Here is a 23,535-nt window from a genome sequence, read left to right as displayed (position 1 = left end):
TTCTGATTGAAGAGAGTCAAGAATTGAATCAGAGGAGAGAAAGCAGGAGAGATAGTAGTTCGGTGGTGTAGGCATGAAAGAAATGGGACAGTAGTTGGAGAAAAAGGCTTGGTTGAAAAATGTTTTATTTTAAGATTGGTAAGGTGATTGCTAGTTTAAAGGAGGATGGGAATGTGCCAGTGGAGAGATAGAAGTTGTAGAGGTGGATTAGGGCATCTCTCATAATTAAATCTGCCATGTACTGTGCTTTTGGAAAAAATAAATACAATCTTGAAAGAGTTAAGTCATTAACTTGTGTAATTACAATGCATCCAAAGAACACTTCGTGTAAATTATCGTTTTTACTACAGTGCCCATCCTGACAAACAACTCCCATGAGACCATATTACATTGTAGCTTGTAGCACTTGTGTGAGCTCTGTGCACCTTATTGCTACTTTCTACTATGCAACAGTGAGTTATGTTTGACCCTGAGTTATAATTGTTAGTTCACCTCAGAGACTGAAAAGGATGGTGGGAAACAAAACCAATGCTATGAGCACACGCAATTTCTGTGTACTTTGTATAGCTACATGAGGTTATGACACTATTGCCAGTGAGAATAAGCACTATAGGTCAATGACCGACAACAGTGCTTCTGTTACATCTTCCAGAGGCCGATATAAATGAATAAAAATAATGGTTTTCGATCCTGTCATTTATTGTCTTTATTACATCAACTTTTACAGTTTGGCCATAAGGTTAAAGCTGCAACTAAAAACTGTCTTCCGAATACACACAAATAACGTCCACAAATTGTATACATACTGTGTCTCTCTCTTTCTCTAGATTCATGCAAGCACCACTCATAAAACTTAATACACAAATTCAGGTGCCCTCCACACAAGGATCCACAAGGGAAAACTGGTCCAAATAAATAGTGATTTGGTGGCATCGGTGCAGTAATGAAAAATCAGGCAGCAAATAGTAACCAACGCTGCAAAGTTCACTTCAATGTTTTTGTCAGAGTGCGTGTATAAAGGCCTGTATGTACTAACACATTCAGACACAAATTACATAAAAATGGATTGAAAACTAACTTAACAAGGTAATTTAAACAAGGTTATACAGTAACAGTAAGGACAATATAGTATTTTAGTATAGCTAATCAGAAATCCCAAGCACACCCAGAAGGTTAACCATTAAACTGGACATATTAACTCTATGTAACATATTAGCAGTTTCCTATTTAATTAACATTAGGAAAACAAGTTGGAAATCGTCTGCATTAAACTGAAAATCCCACTTTATGGCGAATTGTTAATAGTGGACATTGCTAGGATGTAATCAAATCTAGCAGGAGAATGACCCCAATTCCTTATTCCAGTATTTTGAAATGGAAATGCCCAATTATCTGGCAGCACAGGTAAAATCTATTATTTTGAGAAAATGGGGATATTTCTGAAAGTGAAATAAAACAAAACTGAAATAGAATGTGACCTTACATGAGAATTCCACAAATGTGTCAAATAATGCCATTTATGTATTCAGCCTTCATTTACTCCTGTAATTGCTTCCTAATACTTTAATTTATCTTTTTATTATTGCTTTTGCAATTAATATGTCAATGTATAAAACATCTATTTGCTTAAAAATAAACATATTTTAATATTTCACTTTTGCAGGTTATACAAGCAGACGCACCAGTCAGATTTATAAGATTGTGTTGGGTTCAAAATCTACATATTAATTTGTGAATTCCAGGAACAAACATCCCATAGTTGCAAATCTCACTAAATTACTTAACACTATTTGCCATTTCAGTGCAGATCGAGGTGTCTATTCAGCATTGATTTTATTACATAAAAAAATACGGAAACTACGATTTCCATATTTTTTATGTAAATCCCCTATTCAGCAACGGGTTAATGGAGAAGATAACGCAATTATCTTCTCCACTAATTCCCATCTCGCTGAGTACAGTGCTTTAACTCTTTGCGCTATTCAGCATAGCAAAAAGTGTTAAATCACTGGATAAATCATTACTTTAGATAACGCCATTTCATAATGGCGTTATATGAAGAAAATGCCTTAAATTTCCCGAACACTGCAGGGACAGAGGTAATATTTCCCATAAGTCCCTGCAGCATCTTGTAAGCCAGCCCAGTCTCCGTCCCTGCTTCCCGGTGATCAGCGACAGGTAAGGCCAATTAGAGCCTATTAAACCTGCCAAAAGTGATTGACATGTGTGAACAGGCTTTATACATTTATATTTATGTGCTATTATATTTAAAATGTATATATACATTTTAAATATAAAAGCACATAAATATACATGTATACAGGCTAGTATAAAGCCTGTATATACATGTCAATCTATTTGGACAGACTGGAGCTGTACTTACCCCTCCACGGACCCCGGGAAGCCACGACTGAGCATGCGGAGAGAAACAAACTGAAGGGATTGTTTTCGGAAACCGAAAACAATCCCTTCTGTGACATCGCAGGGACAGAGTGTTACCGCAACCGCTGTCCCTGCTGAAAATCTTGTGAATAGCTTACTAAACATTTGACAATTGATAATTATTCGTGACGATGTTGCCTGATAATATTGTGGGCAACATCATCACTGTTGCTGAATAGACCCTTAAAGCTAGTACAGTAAAACAATCTGAAAGACAGTATGGTTTGTAGAGTCTATGCTTAAGAGCTATTGAATCAATTACTGTTGTCACTTTTTCTGTGGCCAAAATTTCATTACACAATCATGGTCAGGAGGCGATAGGGAACCCAATATTTTTGTTACTTTGTCATCATCCTAATCATTAATTATCACCATCAGCCCATTTAATTTCTCTCTATTACTAATAGTAGCGTGTAGGCTGTATGTTCCAAAGCATGGGAAAATACAGAGATTATTATTATTTTAAACAATGCTACTGTATTCCTTTGTCAAACAATAAAACACATTTGCAAGAATATTGCAAGGAAAATACTGGACAGAGGATAGGAAATTCCAATCTGGTGTTATTAAGCCATCACCTTAATCTTTTATTTATTTATTTTTTATCTATTTCTTCATTGACTATTTAATATTTCTGCTAAAATAGTAGGAAAATAGGTTTGTAACCATATTCATTTGAACCAGGAGGCATCTTTATGAGCCAATACATACATATAAATTAATCTGAAAATATGACAATCTTTTCATCTGTGTAGTTTGGTGACATGCTTTAAATGATTGAAAATTAAAAAAATTTAATAAATTTTATGATCTAATTGTTGCCTCTTTTTCTTAATATATTTTAAGCAATACTCCAAATTGTATTCAGAGGTATTTATAACAGTATGACTATATACATATAAAAATGTATTAACATTTATAATTTATCATATTAGAGATGTATTCCTAGTTTATAGTTATTTTGGCTCTTGGTAAAAGTATCTAAACCAAACAGCAGTAATTGTTTATATTTATACCCTTTTCTAAGCATTAAGTGATACAAGCATCAGTGAGGTTATATGTGTTGTATATGTTTGCTTTTAATTTATATGTTATAGAATATTTTTCAGTATCACACTGATATCGGCATAATAAAACTCAATTTGATTTACATCAACTACATTTATCAAGTTGCTTGTAAAAAAAAACAAAAAACAATCTAGAGCGAGGGTTTAGAAATTTTTGCATTCATAATCATATACATAAAACATAATGAACCTAATCAGTTTTAAAAATGACATTTAAAAACAATATCCAGCACTACGAGCACATGGCATGTAGCATTTTTAGGGCTTGTTCGCAATTATCCACTCATTACGCATTTTTCAATAATATGACAAATGCTTTCTTATTCACTTATTCTCACCATTGCGAATACAATGTTATAATGCTGCACCCCTTCCAATCCAACAGATTATTCTGGTGAAAGCGAAATGGATGAAAAGTGTATGGTAATACATTAAGAACACATCACTAACGTGCACATTCCTTTTCATGCGTTTTACTAATTTTCACAGTGCATGTTTGAAAAAACCCTCAAACTGAAAAATTCAATGTCTCAGGGGCAGTGCGCTGAATAATATAATGATATATTTTGATGCTTCAATATGTATTGTTATCTTTATTGCTAAGGTATATTTTGAGCCATATAAACCTGGGCACGTGGACATTGGTGTGACTGGATATTTAGCCTAGATGATTTACCAGTCACCAAACACTGCAAGAAAGCAAGTGGGTCATGTATTGTCCACAGTGCACATGTTTAGAAAACCATGTGCACCTTACATTGAAATAGTGTTTTTTGTATCTGTATCAATCACAATTTTGTTGCTCCATCCTTGAGCAGAAGGGCAAATAATAAAAAAAATAATAAAAAACAACAACACATTAGTTATGGCGAACAAATGCTAATAAATATAAATTTCTTGTGGACCGTGTTTCCCAGAACAGAAATACCAACTCTAAAAAAAATCAACATCATTATCTTATTAACCTCGTTGCGTGTTACACCACTATTTACAATTTCACTATGTAGTAAATAAATTTGCTTTTTAGCACTTATGTACAAACATTATTGGGTATATTTACTAAAGTGAGAGTTTTTAGAAGCAGAGGTGTTGACCACAGCAACCAATCAGATTCTACTTAACATTTAACTACCACCTTCTAGAAAATAATAGCTAGAATCTGATTGGTTGCTATGGGCAACATCTCCACTTCTAAATTTACCCCATAGACTCAACTAAATGATGTGCATCAAAATATGCAAGAATGAAATTAATATACTTAATAAATGTATTCTATTTATACAGCTAATCATTAAAAATACAGTTCTCTGTTTACACAAATAAATTATCATTGTAATGGTGCATACGCACGGGACGACCGTCAGCGTTACCGATATCGCTGAACGATCTCCCGGGTGTGCTGGATGATCGATCATCCAGCACACCACCAACGGCGGCCAACGACCTGCAATCAATGATCGCGTGTCCCTATAGTAACCTGGTCATATCGACCAGGTTGGCCTGCATGCACGGACGATATCGTTATCATCCATGCGTGCTCGCACATCGCAGGTCGTTGGTGGGTTGGAGGGGACCAAAAAATGCACAATATGAATGATAACGATATGATCAATATCGTTATCGTTCATATCGAGCATTTTAATCGTCCTGTGTGTACACACCATGAGACAAACTGTGTAAAGCTACATAAACACATAAATAAAGAGTACAAATGCACAATAGTAGGATCTTCTATATCATTTTTGCACCTCCAGCAAAAACTGTTAATTGTGAAGCAGGAATATCAGGAAAGGGGTTTCAGTTGGCGAATTTTTAATCATTTAGTTTAAATGTAATTTATTTACAAGAGACATGGAACATGTTAGACATGTATCCAGAATTCACTTATGTCACAACTCAACTTAATGTACAGTTAGATATGTATGGACTGTGAGGATGCTGACTACATCCCCAGGAAGAGACACAAAACAGTTATATTCTGAGCACTTGAATTTTATTTCTAAATATGGTCACAGACCATTTCCAAAACTCCAAGCAGCACTTTGAAAACTGACAAAAGATATGTAAGATATGAAGTGGTAAATGTATCAAAACCAACAAAACTCAACTTCTGAGCACATTAACCTTACAATACACTCATCTCATATAAAGAAACCATTTTAAATGCACAATGCTAAATATGATAGTATGCAAATAGTATTTATTTACATATTATGCAAACACTTTTATTCTCCCCTAAAGGTTGGGATGGGGGGGACACTGACATGCTCAGCTACAGTAAGTAATGAAGGATGTAGAGAGCTGCTGGAAGCTGCCTCTCCTCTATAGGTCAGTGTGTAGTCTGTAGTTGTTGTAGTTAAAGCTTCTGTTAAGTGCCCAACTCCCTCCTGTTTCTACATTCCCACACCAACACAAGGTGATGGAGCAGTTGCATGTATGCACATACATATATGCATGCACACATAACTACATATCTGCATGCAAACATACATATATGATTTTATATATATAAATAAATGTGGGAGATTTACTACAGATTTACCCACTGCTACAATCACAATAACCAGGAGGGACCACTTTCCTCCTGAACTTATAAGATAATTTTTGTTCCCTGAAATCTAGTGTGGGGTCTTCCCATAGTCCCCTCCCATAGCACTGCCTGCCCTCTGAAGAATGCTTTTGTGTGTGTTGTTTTTTTCCTCCTTAAATACCAGTATTTCTCAGGCACAGGGGGAGGTATGGGTGAGGTGGGAGTGGAGTGGGTGGGATGGAAGTTGAGAAGAATTTTTGTGTGAGTGTGTGTTTGTGGGGGAACCCCTGACAGGTGGGCTCGCGTGGTGACGATGCGTGTCTGCAGGTGGGTGGCAGAGTGGACGCGGCGGAGGCACAGTGCCTAGGTCAGGTGACGGTGTTTTGTCAGGCGGCGTGGGCGGAATAGCATGTGTGGGCTGGTCGGCGAACACCAAAGGGAGAGAGGAAGAAGCAGTGGCGCCCCACTTGCCATGTGACACAGAGGAAGAAGTGGGAGGGGGGAGCTGTGGGCAGACTACTGGCAAGAAGCGAGACGAGGCTGCGGGGGCATGGAAGTCTATAAAGGCAGGTGATAGAAAAGTAGCGGAGAGGAGGGAAGAATAAGGTGCCTGACTGGCAGCAGCAGGCAGAAGGGAGACATTCCTCATGCACAGGGGCACACACATACATCCTGCACACTTTCTAGGAATATGGGAGGAATGCAGAGCAGCCTGGCAGCACTCCCAAACTCCGACCTATAGCGGTACTATGTGCTGCTCTGTAGGGAGAGCAGCGCCCGTCGGACAGTCCTGGCAGTGGGCACCAGGTAAGGTTGGGTGCATGCTTCTTTCTGCATATCACATTTTCTATCGCAATATGCTGCCATTCTTTCATTGTTACTAGTCTGGGGATTTTTTGTCCCATGAAAGTACTTTTTTGGTCGTGTTTGTATTCCTGTCTTCTCAATTACCACACACATACCTACTGATGCCTGTGGTATTTGTGATTTGTGATTAACTTGCTAGATATACAGGTGTAGCGAATGTGCAGTGTAGATAACCTCAGATGGAGGCTTCTTTCTCCTACTTGTGCCTCTAAAACAATTTTGTTTACGTGTGTATGTGGATGGATATATATATATATATATATATATATATATATATATATATATATATATATATATATTTTTTTTTCTTTAAGGTTGTAGCCACTTTTTGCCTTTTGATTAAATATATAGTAAGATGAATTTACTTAAACTAGGGGTGGGCAATAGGCGGCCACCCAGCTGTTGTAGTCCTGACACTGTTTTGCTATTTGACCAAGCTAAAACTGTTGCAAGGTATGCTGGGATCTGTAGTCTGTAGTTCAACAACAGCTGGAGGGCCGCCTATTGCCCACCCCTGAAAGTGTACATGATCAGCAGAATAAATGAAATGTAAGCAATAAATATGTATTTCGGGTACAGTATATCCAGACAACACGTTATTTGATGTTTTTGAAGAATCCAATCAAATTAAAAAGAGGTGGACGGTAAAAATCAAAAGTTTTATACTCCTTTCTGAAAAATATACCTAATTTGCATCAATAGCTTATTATGGTCATCAAGATATAGGGTATGTCCACTTAAAAATGAAAGCTTGCTATCATTGAATTCAAAATGAAGTGTAACTGTAACATGATGTGAGAAAACCACTGGAAAAATGGAGCGGTATATAGATCCATTGATCTCTGTGCCTTTGTGCTTCTGCTGTCCACACAGACAGCATTACTTTATACAGCTCATAATTAAAAATGTAGTTTGAAAACTAAATTACATTCACCTTCCATAATATATGATCATTCTTGGGTGCTGATCATTAAAGTATGGTATAGTAAGGTTCACAGAAAACGTGCATCATCATCGAAATCACTTGTACAGAACTGCATAATACACTGCTGATTTATAAATAATATAAATAGCTTCCATAATAGTGATAATATATTGATTAATATAGCATGCTTACAATGTTAGCTCTGATAATTGTATATGTGCACCTTACTAAACATTTAAACCATGTGAAGGACTTTTCTGCTGCATTGACAACTTTAAAATAATAGCAGCAGTGATTCTTCGAGCCTTACAATCACAGAGGTGTTCTGAAAATAAATCTACTGACTTCTCTTGTGTTTTATTTTATTTTAAACGAGTTATACTTCTAATTTAGCAAAGTTTCTGGTCTATTACTGGACCAGAAATTGCTCTATTAGCTACCGTATACCAAGGCTTGACATTTTTTTTTCTAAAATCTAGGAGCCAGTTTAAAGATTTAGGAGTCAGACCATCGTCAATAAACATAATTTATGAAAACTTGTATAGACCACCACAACTGCCCCTTCAATGCCCCTCAGATGCCATTAGACCACCAAACATGCCTCTTCAATGTCTATCAGATCCAGCCACATGCCTATCTCTTGTGCCCAATTTAAAGGGGATGGGTACGGGATGCCAGTGCTTGGGATCCCGGATGGTCAGAATCCTAACGCCGGCATCCCGACAGGGTTAGGATACAGACGCATGTCGGTAGGTATCCTAACCCTCCCCCTCTCCCTACCCTAAAACTCCCTCCCCCTTTAGGGCCTAACCCTCCCCCCAGTGCCTAACGCTAACCCTCCCCATAGCCCCAATACTTACCTTCTGGATTCTGGTGGTCGGGATGCCGGCGCTGGGATTCTGACAGGTGTCAGGATTCTGGTGCCGGCATTCTGACTGTAGGAATCCCAGCGGTTGGGATAATGACCGCATCCCCTTTAAAGTATACCACACAGTACTGCCCCCGATAGCATGCCATACAGCAGCACCCTCAATTCATAACATACCACATAGTATGTCACATAGTAGGACCCCCAATTCATAGCATGTCAAATTCATAGCATGCCATATAGCATGTCACACAGTAGGGCCACCAATTCATAGCATGCCCCACTGTAGTTCCCCTAATTCATAGCATGCCATATCATGATGCCCCAAATTCATATAAAACACAGCAGTGGCCCCAATTCATAGTATGCCACGCAGTAGGACCCCCAATCCATAGTATGCCACTCAGCAGTGACCCCAATCTATAGTATGCACATAGCCGGGATCCAAATGTAAAGTATGCCACACAGTAGGGCCTCCAATTAATTATCACTTTATTGGTAGAAGACCTTAAAATGGCTGAGGTGGACGATATAACTAAATAAATTTGTGGTCCAGTGTGAGGTACATTTCATACAGTGATGGTAAATGGAATACGGCACAGGTTCTCAAAGTGAGATATTGGCTCCACCTGTGCATCTTTTAAAATGTGTCAGTGAGCAATGACTGCACCTGGGCACCTGCTGGGTGACTTGGAAAATGTGAACTGTGTGGGGTCCTGAGGACCGAGTTTGAGAACCACTGGAATACTGCATTACTCCGCGGGGAGGGTGGCTTAAAAGCACAGCAGACTGGCTTTAGGACCGGGCACCAAATAAGGCACAGCAGATGGCCAAAACAGTATGGAGGATGGTGGTGCACTGTAAATGCGCCACCAGAAGCAATGTTTCTTTCTGTGTCTTATGACTGCCATTCCACTGAGGATACGAGAGCCTAGGAGCGCCAGCGATGCTAAGAGTGCCAGGGATGCCGGGAATACTGGGCCCTAAAACTGCTGGGAATGCTGGGACCACTGGGAATGCTGGGACCTAAGATTGGCAGGGATTGCTAAACTTGTTCCTGGACCTCCAGGGCATCTGAGGATTCATCTCATCACTTGAAAGAGAGTCGTCGGAAAACTTGGTCGTCATGGCGACCTAGTGAACGGGAGCCCTGAGCTATAGAGTTATGTTTCCAGACGTGTGAAATAGAGAAATACATTTTCAAATATGGTGAAAAACTTAAAAAGAAAAATCGAGAAGCTCTATGAATAGATAAAACACAGTTACTGCTTTTCTGTGGTTATCAACTAATAGTACCAAAAATGTCTGGTAGGTTACCATAGCAATTTATTGTAAAATTGGAGGCATGCAGCTGGTGTAGCTTTGCAAATATTTGAAATGAAAACCTGTTTACTACTAACATTACTACAAGTGCATGCCAGTGCCTGCCTAGATCATTAGATGAACTTTGTCAAAAAGTAATTTTATGTTGAGTGGAGAACATCAATTTTCTGATTGAAGTTTAGCACTGTTCTACATGAAAAACAATTGACAATACAGCTAAGTTTATTAGAAAACAATAGTGGCTATAAAATGTATATTCATTGGCAATTGATTTACATAAGTGTATAGTACACAGTAGAAGGGCATCTAGCTGTTATTACTGCAAGTCTGTTTGGGTAAGTCTCTACCAACTTTGCACATCTGGACATTGCAGTGTTCACCCATGCTGCTTTTCAGATTGGATGGGGACAGATAGTGAACAGCCATTTCCAAATCAGACTTTTGATGGACTTCAGGTCTGGGCTTTGACTGGGCCACTCCGACATTTTAGATCTGTTGAACATACTTCTATTACCGGAGTGTATCTTGTGTGTTTTTGTACCACACATATGCCGAAATTAAGTAAGTACAGCAATGTAGAGTAATAGGAATTTCAAGCTAATCTACATGTACAACTGAAGAAGCGTAACAGCGTTCTCATAGAGGATAGTTCAGTGTGTGCGTAGCAATGGAATTGAAGTCTATGCCATACTTTATTTATTTATGACTGATTTGTCAGTGATTTAGTGACATTAAAAGACTTGTAATCATCCTATATATTTCCCCTGATTAGTGATGTTTCAATAGCATTTTCTCTGATTTGTTTCTTTCGCATTACAGAGTATCTTGTTTTAAGCATTGGTAAGAATTCCCAAATACATCCATGTTCATTCTGTAAAGCAGTGGTTAGCAAACTTTCTTGAATCGTAACGCCCTAGAGTATCAGCATTTTCTGAAAAAAATCAATAAAAATATAAAATTAAGTAAATTGTGCCTAGCTGTCATCCTTAGGATCAGTTACATGGTGGTGGACAAGGATACACTTCTATTTGTCCACATATTTTATGATCGGCAGTCGCAAGCACTTAAAATAGTTTCATTTGGTCCTGGACCACCAACCCGTGATATCCTGCAAGTGCTCTGCGGTGCCCCAGTGTGCCATAGCACCCAGTTTGGTAACCACTGGCTATTGTAAGAAAAAAAAAAATTGCTTAAACAATAGGTAGGAAACAGACATGTACCCCGAGAATGGGCACTGGGACCCCACAGGTTACCAGCTCGTTAGAATTCCGGGTAGCCCTTCCTGCTAACGCGTATCGACCTGCAGGTCTTCATTAGAGCATCATGCTCTGATGAAGACCAGGAGGTCGATACATGTTAGCAGGTAAGACTAACTGGAATTTTTTCCATTTTTAAAGGGTTATTGTATTAACTGTTCATTGGATTTTATTATTGGATTGTCCCTTTTTAAAAGGGTAAGTTTGATTGTTTGAATAAATGTGTTTTATTATAGCCACTGTTTGAGAGCGCAATTCTCCACATATTAACCAGCAATATTATTGATAGTAAGCAAGACCGTATCTTCCCCTCTTAAATTTCCGAGTGCTAATTGTGACTACCCACGCAAACTTTTCTTTTAGTAACCTTTGCAGTCCTTTTTGGTGACAGGACTTGGGCAACGACCATCTGCTTGGAATAGGTAGCGCCCAGAGTGTCCACATCCTACACAGTTCATGTGGGAGTTATGATCAAAGTCTCGAGAGACTTAAGCTGTGTACGTATTATACGATATATATCGAACAATATATGGTTCCGACGTGGATCGGAACAATATATTGTACACATCACGTAGTGTGTACGTCCGATCTGCCGTTCACGGCTGTCGTTCATTACACTGCAATGAACAACGTGGTATAGTTACTTGCACCATGTAATGATACATTGCACCATTGTATGGCAGACATGTATGGCAGACATGTATGGCATGATGCACCATTACATCGCTTGCCGCATCACTGGGTCGCATCATCGTATGGTGTGTACGCAGCTGAAGTTGCTGCCTAGGAGCCACAACCTTCTCAACACAGGATAGGTAAGTAATGTGGTGGGGCTTTGTGTTTTAGGAGGAGATTTTAAAAATGCTTAGATGACCAATAAAATCATTGATTCAACATTTAACTTTTTTTTTTGATTTTTAATAAAATCAAATGTCCTGACTGACTGACTCTCTGACTCATCAATGCCCAGCCCAAACTTTTGGACCTAGAAACACAAAAGTAGCCTTCCATGATGCAGGTACCCACTAAGCAGGGATATTTCGAAATTTGACTCTTAAGGGGATTAAAAGGGCTAATGTTCCTTCCCCCTGTGCAATGTCCTGACTGATTGACTCATCATGGCCACAACACAGTTCAACATTCTAGTGTTAATTCTAAGTCCAGTGCTGGGCATGGCACCGGACCATAAAAAGTGCACTATCACACGCGCCAAAGGCATATATTTACATGCGGTGACCGCTGCACCGCATTATTGCCCCCTTTGTGAGACACTGCGTCTCGGGGGTGGGGACGGCACCCAGCACACTCAGCAGGCTATTTCAACAGGGCGCCGGCAGGTAAGGAAGGGTGCATTGTGCCATTTTAAAATTAGGCAGGACGCGGCGCCCTGCTAAACAGCCGAGCTGGAAGACTACATTCAAACACCAACTGCCATCCCAAGTGCTGCCAAACATCACTGGCAGTTAGTGTGGCTCCCCTATTTGAATAGTGAAAGAAGGGAATGTGTTACTGTACAGGTATGGAAGGGGAATGTGTTACAACAGCAGTGAGAGAGGAATGTGTTACTATAGAGGTGAGGGAGGGGAATGTGTTGCTACACAGGTGAGGAAGGGAATCTGTTACTACACAGATGAGGGAGGGGAATGTCAAATATGTTACTATGGTATGAGGGAAGGGAATGTGTTACAACACGGGAGAGGGAGGAGAATGTGTTACTTCAGGTGTGAGCGGGGTAATGTGTTACTTCAGAGGTGAGGGAGAGAAATGTGACACTACAGGGGTGAGCAGGTATAATGTGTTACTACAGAGGTGAGGGAGCGGAATGTATTACTAGAGATGTGAGGGAAGGGAATGTGTTACTATAGGGGTGAGCGGGGGTAATGTTTTACTACAGAGGGTGAGGGAGGAGAATGTGTTACTCCAGAGGTGAGGGAGGGGAATAAGGTACTACAGGTGTGAGTGAGGGTAATATGTTACTATAGGTGTGAAGGTGGGATTGTATTTCTGCACAGGTGAGGGAGGGGAATGTCAAATGTATTACAACACGGGCAAGGGAGGGAAATGTGTTACTATAGAGATGAGCGAAGATAATGTGTTACTACAAAGGGAGTTGAATGTGTTAGTATACAGGTGAGGGAGGGTAATGTCTTAATATAGCAATGAGAGAGAGTATGCATTTCTATAGAGATGAAGGATTAGTGTGTTACTAGAGTGGTGAGATGAAAATGGAAACCGTAAATATCTAAGGTCTACCCGGGTGAAACCGGGTACATCAGCTAGTATATCTATACAAAAAGCGAGAAAGTGTGTGTCTATTTGTCCTTTCTGCACGGTTAGATTTTGGTACCTAACTCTACCAAATTTTGCATGGTGTTGTAGTTTGACCAGGATTATTTTTTTGGCAAGGTTTCAAGTTCATCAGGACCATGGAGGTCTACATGGTGCCCACCAAATAGGCCATGGAAATGATTAATTATTAATAATGAAATTATTGTTTGAGCAAGTTCTCACAGGATGTCTTCCAGTGCCTAAAACTGTAGTGATCTGAAGGCACAGGCTTATATGTGCTAGTGGGGAGCAGGCAGAACTCCCAACGGAAGAGCAGTGAGTTGGAGGATCAACTGTCACACTGCGCCTGCACTGACAGTTACTAATTTCCTCCAAGCACAATTTCATATGCCATGCTCTCCAATGTTGGTTTGCTGAGATTTCTGCTCGGCAATGATTTCTGTTCTGCAGTGATTTCTGAAACCGCAGTGATTTGGGAAGCTATACTGATTTCTGACCTGTAAGTCACTCTGCTCCTGATATACTCCATTCCAGTCAGAGAATACGTCTGCCTGCACTGTCATTTACTCCTAAATTGCATTGTTATCCTGGTGTGAATTAATTGGTGTTCCTTGTCGAAACTTTCCTCCGTTAGTATACCACATTTGAACTAAGGTCCTGATTCAGAGCCGGACGCTATTTGCGCTCGCTCGTTTAGAAAAAGGGGCCGGCTATTTAAATTGAGCACTCGCTCTTTGCGGTCTGTTGACGCCTCTATGTCTGAGCGAGTGAACGAAATATGCGCTCGATATTTTGTAGACGCCCCCTGGCCGCTCGCATCCTACGTCATCTCCGCTATTTATTTGATTAATCGAGTACATCGAAAGGCATCTGAACTGCTCGCAGTGCTTGTGGTTGGATTTTCCTACCGCAATCATGCGACCAGTTCAGGCTAAGAAACAACCAAGTGACGTGGTCGATGACGCTGCTTTGTTAATTATGCACACCCTTAAAACGCCCGTTTTGACCGTTTGGCACGCCTGCGTTCGGATCTCCACTCCCCGTTTTCAAGCACCTTCCCCTTTTACCACCCACAAACACCTCATTCTGTCACTCAAATTAGCAGGCATTTGCTATTTTGCGAGCACACAATTTCCGACCGCAATGACTGGTTGGCGCATGCGTATTACAACCCATACGCATGCGCAGTTGTGCAAACATCGCTTGGAGCGAACGAGCGGCCGCTTACGAGCGGCTCTGAATCAGACCCTAAGTTTAGTTCTTTTTATATCTCAGCCTTCAAATATATGGTCCTTTTCAAAACCATTCACTGCTAAAGCACAACCAAAAACTAGTTTCAGAATAGCAATGCCACGAAAAAATCAATCCAGTCTGGGTCGCAGCTCCTCAGTTGCTAGATGTAAAAGAGAGGCAAGACATGAGGAGACCTCAGAGGAAGTACAAGCATGCTTTGCAGCTCAATAAGAGAGACAAGCAGCCACTTGAGAGAATCACTAATTTATAAAGGCATTACTCGTATGACGAGCAACTATCTGTCTGTTCCCCATCAGACTCAGACTCCATGCCAGTGCTTCTCACTTCTGTAGAGTGCTATCAATTTGTAGCATGGCGAACTGACCATGATTAGCATACTGGCCAGTGGTTTTTTGCATACTAAACAGTATGATTCACTTGCTTAATCAATACATTTGTGAAGCTTATCTTCATGGAGAGGAGGGAAATGGATGGGCTATTGGCTGTTTAAAGCTTGTTAATAAAAGGACCTGTCAAATATATGTGACAGGTACTCTATGGTTTTTACGAGTAAAGGCTTTGACTTTACCCACTTTAGGACAACTTCCACTCTCTGCTCTCTGCCACCCTATGCAGTGCATAGGAGTGCCCTTATATTATTTGTAGCTAGTAACCGTCAAGAGAAGTATTGAAGAGATATGAAGTGCAGAAGAATTTACCTGTCCAGCCCTTCTGTAAAGCCGAATAGAGCGTGCATGTTTAGTTGTATTGAAGTTTTGAAGATTACTGGACGGATTGCTTTAGGCAGTAGTATGGGTTGTATGGGGGGCCGGGGGCACTTAAGACAGGGGGGACCCTCCCCCGGTTTCCCCCTGGCTGTGCCCTCTGTGTGTTTGCCTTCTCTTCCTTTCCCAATAAGGCAGCAGCACAGGTCCTACCTTTGCAGCAGGGGGCAGTCTCCAGGGCCTCCTTTTCAACAGTGCGGGGTTCGATCTGCTCTTCTCCAGCCTCTGTCGCCAGGAGCAGCTCTCCCACCAGCAGCGCGTCAGCTGGGTCAGAGCTGTTAATTTTTATCGCCTGTTGGGATGGTGGTCACAATAGGGTGGATGTGAAATGTAACTTTTAGACCACACAGAGAGTTCTTAACCAGGGTGCCAGGTTTATGCGGTAAATAGCAGTTACAAGGATAATGCAGAAACAGAGTAATGGTAATATAGGGGTTCTCAAGTATCTCACCAGGTGTATTGCAGTGACAGCCTGAAGCACACAAGGGCTGCTGGACTTTGTAGTGTGCCTGGTGCAGAATGCACCAACAGGCATCTTTAATGGGTGTGGGGCCAGTGGGGTGCTTGTGCACCTAAGCAGTGGTGGTATAGCGCAGTTGGGCAGGGGTTCCCAGGGAAACTCGCCCCCTGTGCCCTCCTTTCTCTTCCCTTTCTTAATCCTGCTCTGGTTGCGAAGGTTACCTGGGGTAGATTTGTCTAACAAATGGACGAGTAAAAAAGTGGACAAATTCATTAAACAGAATACATGCATGTTATTGTAAGTTACATCACAGTACAAATTGCAAAACATCCTTGTCTAACAATGGCCACATCCAAAACCATTTATCATTGATACTAGATGACAATATTATAGTCATTATTTCATACTGTAGTTTATGTTTAATACGTAATCGGTATGATTTACCGCCGGACCCATACCTGACGGTTGGAATCCCGACAGCGGCATCCCGGCAGAGGAGGAAATACCGATCGTCAAAGGTAAGTATATACTAACCTATTTCTACTCCCTAACCCTAGCCCTTCCTTAGGGGTGCCTAACCATAACCTTCCCCCCCAGTGCCTCACCCTAATCCCCCCTCTAAGTGCCTAAACCTAACTCCCCCTTCCCCACCTCCTAAACCTAAGTCCCCCCTGGGGGTGCCTAACCCTAAGTCCCCCCCTGGGGGTGCCTAACGCTAAATCCTAACCTCCCGGTGGGGTGCCTAACCCTAAGTCCCCCCCGAGACCCTTAAACCAAACCCTTCCCCCCGCGGCTATCCGCGCTCGGCGCCCGGCGTCCCTTCGATCGGGATTCTGGGCGTCGGGCTCCCATCGTATGTCTAATGACAGGCATCGGCATATCGACGCCTGTCTTTAGACCCTTGCCGGGATATGACAGTCGGGAAGCCGGCTGTCGGGATTAGGTCTGCCGGCTGCCCGACTGCATACAGTTTAATACATATGCTGCCCATCCACTACAAGATGCTGGGACGATGGCACGATTACGACATCATAATAGTGCCGTCATCCCCCTAGGGGTGGTGCATACACTGAACGTTCAGATGTTCAGTGTATGCAGATCAATTATCCCCTAGCATGGCGACTTGACGGCGGTCGACAGGTTGACCGTCATGTTGGGCGATGATAGATGTTAAAAACAGCCAGCGGGCATGAGCATCGCTGGTCGTTTTTAACATTTTACTGCCCGATTTGCAAGCGATTACACGATAACGACGTCGTTATAGTTCAATCGCCTGTCAAAATCGCCTAGTGGATGGGCAGCATTACTCTGATAATGCTTTAAATTTGAAAACTGTAAATCTAACAGTATATGAAGACCTCATGTACTGTTAGATTCACACATTTTTCATATTTAAAGCATTAGTTTTCAAATTCAGAAGTCAGCTAGGTTGCAAACAACAAGCTGCGGTGAAATGCCAGGAAATCAGTCAGAGGAATCAGTTGTTGAAATAGCAAGCAGAGTGAGAGACGAGCAAAAACTATGTGTGTATATATTGCAGCTGAGACAGACCTGACATATGGAAAAGTATATCAAGGACACTGAGAGCAGCAGACAAGCAGCTAACCTCAGCTGACCTGGGAGTGTAATTAGGACAACCAATCAGGGCTAATGAAAGGAAAACCAATTAGATGCAAGCTGTGAGTTCCCTGGTTTGGTATGTCAGAGCAAACACAAGGTGCATAGTTGTAATTCTTGCCTGTTTGCTAGTTAAAGGGGAAGAAACTAGACCTCAATGTAATGTATGGTCAGGACATACAAATTTAAGCATTTGACCATTTGTACAAAAAACATGCATGTCTTATTTTTTACATCCAAAGTGTTTCCATGGTAACAGGCTTGACAATTCTATTAGTGTCAATATACTCAGAAAATTACATTCTTGGATGTATTTTTTAGCTACAATCACTTGGACTTGCTACTCTGCTACATGAAAAAGTTGGTTTGATGATAAATAAAATAGGGATATATGGATACAATATGTATGGGGATATAGAATTTAGAGAAATCACAATATGTTAGTTGCAATGAGTGTGATATGGCCATCCTTGCTTTGCATTGTTATGAAAGGGTATTATTCATATTATTATATAAACTATTTTTATAGCAGAAACATGACATACAAAGACTGTCGTTTTAAAATTCCATGCAATATGCATATTATCATGTCCAGTGCTCGAAGTGTGCTGGTATGCAACGGTATAGCATACCGGCACTTCGAGCAATAAACTTTTTTTTTTTCTTAGTTGTAAGGATAGAGGGCTAAGCGGTCCAAGCTACATGCTCAGCCTGCTAGAGTCAGTGACTGACACTGCCCACAGGCTGTCAGTCACTGGCGCAGAGTCCCTAAAGCCAGCCCTATTGTGTATTTATGCGGGTGGCTCAGTGTGCCCCTGCCCGCCCAATCGTGAATGTGCACTGGGAGCCGTCCCCGCCCTCGCCGGTGGTCAAGACTCCAGCATGATAGTGCCTCCTAACGCCCACCCGCCCGCGTGTGCCTGTCCTGAATGTCTCTGCAGCAGATCCATTACATGATGCAGAGACATTGAGCCCCAGCCGCCCCCCCGTCCCTCGCTGGATTCAGTGACAGCGCACGGCTGGCTCAGTGTGCCACTGCCGGCCAAATCACGAGTGTGTAAGAGCACTCAGGAGCTGTACCTCGCCCCTGCTGGAAGCTCTCTGCGGCAAGCTGCAAAGTCCAGCATTGTGCCTCCGAATCCCCGGCCGTGTGTGCCGGATGTGCATCTACCACCTGCACCCCCCCCCCACGGGCAGAGCTGCCATAAGGGGGTCCTGCAGCACAACATTGATCCCACCTCCGAACTGCCTGTAGCACTGGATTAGCATTCACTGGACCCCCATTCATAGCAGGTGGCAGTGGCCTGGCCAGCTGTTAGCTCCTCCTATTCCCCGCCCCCAACTCTGCTTTTTCCAGATTTTCCTCCTCACACCTGCTTAGTTCTCCTCCATTGCTCCCTGCCATACTGTTGCATGCTGCCCGCTCCTTCTATAGCCCAGCTCCCTTCCCACTGACCCCCCCCTCCAAAAGTGCCTCTGCTCAACTCCCTTCCCACTGCCCCCCCTCCAAAGTGGTGCCTCTGCCATCCTCTCCCCTCCAACGGTGTTCCACTGCTCCCCTCTACCCAAAAGTGCCTCTGCCCCCCTCCCCAAGTGTGCCTCTGACCCTCCCTCATATGTTCCCTTCAGGTAGTGACGTGAGGGTGGAAGTGCAGTTTTCTGCCCATACTGTCCACCAAAAGAAGAAAGTTGTCTCCTCGCAGGCTCGCCATGCTTCAGGCATGGTGGCTTGCTTCGCTCGCCACAAGATTATATTCCCCCTCTATGCCCACGTGGATGGTAGGGAATGACGTTGGACAGTAGCTGATGATGTCAGGGTACATCTATGGAAGGGGATCTAGTTGTAACCCTCCCTCATATTTCTCAACTCTGACCCTGACACCCCCCCTCGCCCCGCCACACACAGACACAAGCTGACGAACGGAGGAAAGACCATTTACAACACCACAAAACTGAACATACAGATAGCAAGTAAGCACACTTTATTTTGTTAATAATTTATTTGGACTTTTTCTCATTTTATATTATTTACATTAATTTTCTTATTTCTTTCTATTTTATGTATATGTGTATCTGATGGAACATGGAGAGGTCTGAGGGGCATGAGGGAAATGTGTTAGTACTGTGGGGCTGATTCAGAGGTGGTCACTGTTGATATTTTCGCAGTTTGCAGGTGATTGGAGGACTGCGCATGTGCCTCCATACAGCAGAGACGTCAGTCGCTGTGCACCGTAAGCCACAGTATGATTGACATGCTTCTGACGTGTCGATCCCATTTCCTGGGTGTTCCAAAGCCAGTGGCTGTGTCCTCGGACGCAGTTTCAATGGCCCCGGCAGCGTGGCTCTTCTGCACATGTAGGGTTACTTAGATATCTGTTGGGCCGGTGATGTTCACGCTGTGGATCCATGTCTGCAGACGCAACCAATCGTTTTGAGAAGGCAGGAGTGAGTGACTTTTTACAAATGGCGCCATCTGCGGCATTAGCATGTGCACGCAGATCTGATGTGTCCACCTTTGAATAAGCCGCTGTGTGTGTTCCTATTGGTGCTATTAGGGTCTACTCAATTTAGTGTGTAGTTGATTAGCGCTGGGAAGGGGTTCCGAGAGCTATTCAATTGGCCCCACAGTTAGTCCAATTAAAGAATTTATGCTTGCAACCTCCTTAGGGGGCAAGCAGAAATCCAACTTAAGTGCCGGCCACGATGCTGTCTTTCAGTTTAGTGCGGTGCTGAAAGCATTGCAACCAACACTTTAGGTGAAAAATGCCAGGTAGCGTGCCTATACACCTGGCTTAAAGCGAGCTAACCCGGCATCTCACGACTTCTGGGCGCGGGGAGGGGGATGAAATTAAATAGCTCCAGGAACTCCTTCCCGATGCTATTCACATCAGGTTTAATTGAATTGCCCCCAATATGTGCATTTTTTTTTCATGCAAAGCCAATGTGCGATCACACCCCTCATGACATGTAGCCACTCCCCTTGTGATGCACAGCCACGCCCATTTTTTTGCCCGGGCCTTCGGCGCGCACACACACTGGGTTTCCATACCCCCACTTCAAAATTTCCACTTCGACCACTGATCATGTCCTTATATGTGATATATGGATATTTATACCGGCTTACTTAATCTTCTCTAACTGGCTTTGCATTTATATCCTTTGGTTACTAATCTACAGCATAATCTATGTGCATTATCTATCTATCTATCTATCTATCTATCTATCTATCTATCTATCTATCTATCTATCTGTCTGTCTGTCTGTCTGTCTGTCTGTCTGTCTGTCTGTCTGTCTATTTATTTATCTATGTATATCTAACCATATGAGCACCTTTAGCATATCTATCCATTTATAATGTATTGATAAGTGTACTGCTAATATATATATATATATATATATATATATATCTATTGGAGAGGCATATTCATATGGGTACTGCTAATATATAATTATCTATAGGCACTGTAGATGTGGATATCACTGATATTGAACAATATCTTCCTCCAGCCGCCCAGTATGCGTTTCTGTCTGGTCGAATTGTTTGCGGGCATGTCAGGTAATGCACAAACTGGCGTGGTGGCATCGTCCAGGCAAAAGATTAACATTGATCTACATAACACAAAAAGACTTTAGGGACTTGCTTGTGCTTACGAAAAAGCATCTTTAAAATTTAAACTTGTTATTTGAGTTGTTGTCTTTTGAGAAATAATAACCCATGATCAAATGGCTGAATAAAGACAATAGTTACAGCTTCACTTATGTAACCAATCTTGTAACAATCACAGATATAAAATGCCAATGGCTTTATTTACTTATAAAGGTTGAGTCTCCCATATCCAAAATGCTTGGGACCAGGGGTATTTCGGATAATGGAATATACCGTATTTTGGAATATGTGCATACCATAATGAAATATCTTGGGAATGGGACCCAAATATACACACAGAATGCATTTATGTGTTATATTCACCTTATACACACAGCCTGCAGGTCATTTTATACAATATTTTCAATAATTTTGTGGCTCAAGCAAAGTTGTGTGTACAGAAATGAAATTCATTTATGTTTTATATACACCTTATACACACAGCCTAAAGGTGATTTTATACAATATTTTTAATAATATGTGCCTTAGACAAAGTTTGTGTACATTGAACCATCAAAAATCAAAGGTTTCATTATCTGAGTCATGCCAAAATAATTCCGTATTTCGGAATATTCCATATTTCGGAATATTTGTATATGGGAGACTCAACCTGTATATGGTTAAAAGAAAAAAATATTCTGTATTTCTGTCTGTATTCCAACTTAGCTAACACATATTGGTAATTTAGTATAGGATGTTTCTGAGAAAGATAGAAAGTTTTGCTTAAACCATTGTTGGCCGCATACATTACTAGATTATGAATTGATACAGTATCTTAAACACAGACCATTTGAAATAATGGTTGGCACTTTATCATTCTCCAATTTATCACTTTCCAGAGCTTAGTACATCTGCCCCATAGTGTCTTCGATTTTTTTTTTGTGGTCTGCACAATATGGTAAGCCTTATTTTCCAGAAAATCCTTTGTCTGCATCTAGCAACTAGTTCACATGGGGGGGGGGGGGCGCAATTGTTAGTGCCCGCATCTTCGACTAATGGAAGCCCAATGGAGCAATTCAATTGTTGCTCCACTTGGGTGCGAACAGCAGTGGGAGCACAAATTTCTGTCGGCTGGCAGCTGGCATTTCTGTCGGCTGGCAGTGCTCTAACTAGAACTTTAGACAGCTTTAGGCAGCTTACGCTGCTAAACCCGGTCTAATTGGACAAGTGCGCTAATTAATGGGCACCCAAAAACAATTGAATTGCTACATCGGGTACCCATTAATTAGTGCAAAAAATAAAAAACAATTGAATCTCCCCTATGGAATGTATTGCTTTCCATCAAAAGTCAAAAAGTCAGTAGTTGTTTTTAGGATCACTGATGTTTGGCAATACAGAACCTTTGCATAATTTCTAACAGTATAAATTCCAGGATACTGTTTCAGGACTGGTACCTAGGTGAGCTGAAAAGTGGTTTCTACACAAGTCCACAATCATAACACCATGTTACGAAAAATATGTTATTATACCTTACATAAATAAGAACCTATATGGGAAATTGTACCCTGAATATAGAACAAGAGAAATGTTACAGTGAAGTTGGGTTGGGGCTGTGACTTTGAAAGAAATAAAAGAAAATCATCCAGAGCCAAATCTTTTGGAACAAGGAAACAAGGACCACCTCTGGAAATCTGTGCTAGCAGCCAACTACGCTGTTGTTTATAACAATGCTGCATGTTGACTATACCAGCAGGTAACACTTTATTGTTGTTCTTTTATGTCACAAAATTGGAAAGTAAGCTCTTTATAGAGACAACATGAATCTACAGGTATAAATAACTCCCAGGTCAATAAATGTTTGGCACTTATAATGTTGTGCATTACTGAACTGCAATTTTTATTAGTTTCCATGGCTCCACATACTTATTTTAATGATATATTGCATTCGGTAATACATTAGGAAATATATATGTTGCGTTTTTAACACTTTTAATATATGTACACAAATGTTTATTGCAAAACAGTTTTTAATTTTTAGGAGTAGTGTAATTTACTCTTTGGGTACCATTCATGAAACTGTAGCAATTGTAAAGCTTGTATTAATCTAGATCACTAAACCTTTCACTGTTCTGTAATGTAACATGTTCAATAATCTACTTGAATGCTCATTACTTTGTTTTAGTTGTAAGATACTGGAATTTAATATATTTCCTAGCTTCCTTGTCAAACTATTGGAAGTTTACCTGGAGGTTTGAGTTTACACAATACCTCCTTTTACATAGGGGGA

The sequence above is a fragment of the Taudactylus pleione genome, unplaced genomic scaffold (assembly GCF_031769625.1).
Source record: "Taudactylus pleione unplaced genomic scaffold, aTauple2 ptg000374l, whole genome shotgun sequence".
Lineage (NCBI taxonomy): Eukaryota > Metazoa > Chordata > Amphibia > Anura > Myobatrachidae > Taudactylus > Taudactylus pleione.
Note: the sequence above shows the minus strand (reverse complement) of the source record.